The sequence below is a fragment of the Notamacropus eugenii genome, chromosome 1 (genome assembly GCF_028372415.1).
Source record: "Notamacropus eugenii isolate mMacEug1 chromosome 1, mMacEug1.pri_v2, whole genome shotgun sequence".
Lineage (NCBI taxonomy): Eukaryota > Metazoa > Chordata > Mammalia > Diprotodontia > Macropodidae > Notamacropus > Notamacropus eugenii.
The window spans coordinates 722,393,267-722,397,815 of record NC_092872.1 but is presented as its reverse complement, the minus strand read 5'-3'; the positions used below and the strand labels follow the sequence as shown (position 1 = coordinate 722,397,815).

Below are 4,549 nucleotides of genomic sequence, written 5' to 3'. Positions count from 1 at the left end.
CAATTCTATCTTCCCACCACTGACTCCAAAGAGGCATATGTTACATGAAACCACAAAACTGCAAAAAAATGTTCTAGGGCAAAGGCAGAGTGGGGAGACATTCCATACAATGAGTCAAAATGTGAATCAGCAGCTGACTGAGGCCCAAGTCCTGGGGTTGTAACTGCAAAATTCAGACTCAAATGGAAGAAAACAGGGAAAACCATTAGACCCTAAAGATATGATAAAATAGCATGGCTTATGGATAGGAAATGACAGTGATGCATAGACTGAGGGGACTAGATCTGGGAGACAGAGTGGCTGAGGAGCCATTACCAGAGGTTCCTAACATTGTACAGGAGGCAACAACTAAATATACTCCTAAGCAAAAGACCAACAAAGAAAAATTCCTGTTTGATGAGGCCTTACAAATAGCTAAGGAAAGAAGGAAAGGGAAAATAAAAGGGGAGATTTCCCCAAATGAATTCATAATTTGTGGGAATAACAAGGAGACATGAGGTTTTCTTAAATGGGCATTGCAAAGGAATAGAAGAAAACAACTGAATGGGAAAGAAAAAAGACCTTTTCAAGAAAATTTGAGCTATCAAGGGAGTATTGCTTGAAAACATGGGCATAAGGACTACTGGAGCCAAGACGGTAAGATGAGGCACTCACTTGTCTAGGCTCTTCCAGATTCCCTTGAAAATGACCTTGCAATAATGACTTAGAATCAGTTGTAGAGGAGTGAACCAGATTGCCAGCCTAGGACAGCTTCAAGGGTGAGCAGGAATGGTGTCTCACTACAGTGGGAGAGTAAAGTGAAGAAGCCAGTGGCAGGCTTCCCCCTAGGGGGCCATGGCATATTTTAGGGAAGTCTTGAGAAACCTTGGGGTTTCTGAGATAAATTGAATCCCTTTTTAGGGTTTCATGCATTATATGAAATATACAATGTCTAGTGAGGTGTGTGTTACAAGGATAGACCATAGCTCATTCATTAGATCCATAAGTTTTATCTGTAGGAAGATTTCTCCAATGTACGTTTGGAGCACACAAATAAAAATTTATGACATTCAGGTGACAACCTTCCCACAATTGTGGCTTTTACAAAGCTTCCTTCTAGTGTGAATATTATGCTGTCTCATGACCTGCCTCTTCCAGGAAAGGGCAGGTCCTCATTAAGCACATTCCTAAGTCTTCTCTCCACTAGGAATCCTTGATGTAAAGGAAGAGATGATCTCTGACTGCAGACCTTCCCTGACTCCAGACAGGGCTGGACCATAATGTGTGTAATATGCTCCAGAGTCCATCTGAATGCCGTTGCACCATGGTTGTTATCTAATATGAATTCTGATAGGAAACAAAGGACAACATTAGCTTGAACACTTTTCATTATTACATTAATGAGATATGTCCTCTACAATAGATTCTCTGATGTGAGAGGAATGAATATTTCTCCCGTATAAATAAACAATTTTTGAATTAGGACTAAGCTTCTTCCCCATTTCCTCATTCAGAGACTGGCCACTGTAAGTGATTTATCCAGTCTTTGAAGGGCAGGGTTGATGATCGGATGAAATCTTGGGAAAGACTTGTACAACTGTGAAAATTTAGATCTGACCAAAATTTAAAGAGATTTCATTCTAGGTGAATTCTGGCCCATTGTGTTTTAGTTAAACAGGTCTGAGGGGTAGTGGACTCCTCTGGTCTAGACTGCCCTACGTAAGGGTGATCTGGATAGAAATAAGTCTCTTTGTCCAAAAATGAGTCAAGATTCATGGCCCCCCACCCCAGTCCCTCACTGGAAAAAGTCCAGATCTCATTATAATACTCATTCTCATTAATTTTTAACAAATCAGAATTGATTTATGCCTCTAGGTAACTCCCACTTATCTAAGAGCATGTAAGTGTTGAAAGCCTTTCTGCACTGATTCAATTCATAATGTTTCTCTCCAGTGTGGATTCTCTGATGTGCAGCAAGACTGGATGTCTCTTTGAAAGCTTTTCTACATTGATTACATTCAAAAGGTTTCTCCCCAGTGTGGGTTATCTGGTGTACAGTAAGATGGCATTTTAATCTGAATGCATTTCCACAGTCATTATATTCATAAGGTTTCTCACCATTGTGGATTCTCTGATGTTGAGTAAGATTAGAGCTCTATGGGAATGCCTTTCCAAATTTCTCATATTCATAAGTTTGCTCTCTGGTCTCCATGCTCTGATGTACAGCAAGACGTCAGCTGCAAACTCCCAGCCTTTCCACACTGATTTTTTCCTCTCACTGTCAATACCGTGATGAAAAAGGGGGGATGAGTGTTCACTGAAAGATACAGCACATTCTTGAGACTCGTGGTTTCTCTACAGTATGAATTTTTTGACAGTCAGTCAGGGATGGCTGTTGACTCATGGTTTTCCCATAATGATGACAACCATGAGGTTTCTCTCCTGTGCAGATTCCCTCATTTATAGCACAGATTTGTCTCCCAGTGAAGGCACAGGAACTATCACTCCTGAGGTTTTTTTGGTATGTTTCCTTCACAGAAATCCTTAGCTTTTCAGTAGTGTCTTTCCTTTTAGGTCTAATCTTTCCTTCTGCAAAAAAAACAGATAGTAAAATATGTATACACAGACACATGTACACACACATATAATTATAAACCTTTCCCTGCATCGCAAGAAAATAAACTCATCTACATGATCCTTCCCCAGGTGCACATAAAAGTCTACAAAGACACAATCATAATTGTGTGAAAATGCCATTAGCTCAAATTTGTAGGGTAACTTGACTTACAAAGAGCTTCACAGACAATCATACTGGATCCTCAGGAACACCTGGGAAAACGGCAGATTCAACGTTCTTACTACAACATAAAGTCAGGCCATGAGCTCAGAACGGCTCAGTGACCTGAAAAGTATCCCTGCAGCTGAGACTAGACCACCAACCCTGCAAGTGGGCATGTTCTGTCCATGGCACTAGAGGGCCCTTCTCCATGGCACTTACTTTTGTTCTACCTTTTTTTAAGAAACAATGTTTTGGGTTTTTTTTTTTGTATCCTTGACTGTTTTCTCTCTCCCTTTGTGTCTTCCTATTCTCTGAGACACAAAAATACTGAAATTAGGCCAATGTATAAGCCTACAGTGGGGTTTTAGGGAAAAGAAGAGTCAGCCAATATCAATATGGTAACCTCTGTTGTCTTACTTGAAGAAACTGCCATGGCAACTGAGCAATCACAATGCTGGTGAGTCAGCAGCCAGCAGCACTGGATCAGAGACACCACCAGAAAGAAGTTTGGGCCCCACTGAAGGTTCAGGTATAGTCAGCTTTTTTTGCCAATAAAATATTTCCAAATTAAAATATGCACTCTTAAAAAGCAAAATAGTATTATGCGTGTAACAGACACCAGTATTTATAAACATAACTTTTATATGTACTGAAGAAACAAAAGTACAGGTGACTCATTGGATTGGAATATTTGCTTTACTGCCAAGCTCTGCAACTGATTCTGAAATCTCTGAGGTGTGCCTGGAGTTTTTCTCATTCTTGTCCTGATTTGAATCTTCTTCCCCTAATTCTACCCTCCTTATACTATTATTAATTTCACTCCTTGAATTCTCCTTTGTTGCATTGTATCCCATTGGACTAGATGCCTTTCCACTCCCAAACACTCTCCTTTCCCTGGATCACCTAAGACCAAGGTTCCTGATCTCTTGCTTCTTCTCCACCATTTCCATGTTTCTATGACAGACTGGCAGCTCCTTGACAGCAGGGACTGCACCTTTTCCTTTCCTAAAACGGGGTGAGGTGCCTAGAAAATTGGAGGTGCTTAATCCATGTTAACTGACTAACAGGCCTGTGCCTGACACTAGGCCCCAGATTCGACCTCAATTCCTGTATCCTGGTCTTTGTCTTATTTGGCAAATGCAGGTTCTGGCCTCAGCCCTGTCAGCCCTTTTACTCTCTTTCACCTTTTCTCCTATTTGAGTGAACTTTGTCTGGTTCTCACCCTGATGGGACCAGACCAGGTCCATACTGAAGATTGCAGAGACTTCTTTTAAGGCTCCTGAAGCATCTTATCCTATGGGACACCAGGAAATTTCTACTTCCCACTTCAACAAACTGAGAGTGGCTGTCAAATTCAACACATCTGCATAACAATTCTCCAAGAAGGGGCCAAAGTTGAGCCTTGGAGATCAAAGAAGGGACACAGGTAGATGAGTTATGTAAAGCATACATTTCAAACAATTCTAAGTGAGGCAACAGTCTTTACTAGTACTTAGATGCTGTTGAATGGAAAGAGAGAAAATAATAAAACTAGGCTGCCTGGGTACACTACAAACTTAGGGTATGTATTTTCAGAGTGGACCTCACAGTGGCAAGGGTATCCTTTGACATTAAGGTAACTGACTCCCTTGGGGTAGCCAGGTGGTGCACGGGATAGAGTACTGGTCAGGAAAACTCAAGTTCAAACCCAGCCTCGGACCCTTACTAGCTTTGGAACCCTGGGCAAGTGACTTAGGGCTCTTGGCTTTGATTTCCTCATCTGTGAAAGGAGGCAGAAAAGCAAATGGGAAA

At 41.3% G+C, this 4,549-nt stretch overlaps 1 long non-coding RNA gene across 1 annotated transcript; it reads right to left on the bottom strand.

Moving 5' to 3' along the window:
• Positions 1-410: 410 nt before the first annotated feature.
• Positions 411-3,179, bottom strand: LOC140521612 (uncharacterized). Its single transcript, XR_011973004.1, has 3 exons — positions 2,978-3,179; positions 2,098-2,568; positions 411-1,326 (listed from the first exon to the last, which is right to left on the bottom strand). It is a non-coding gene; the product is annotated as an uncharacterized lncRNA (long non-coding RNA).
• Positions 3,180-4,549: the final 1,370 nt, after the last annotated feature.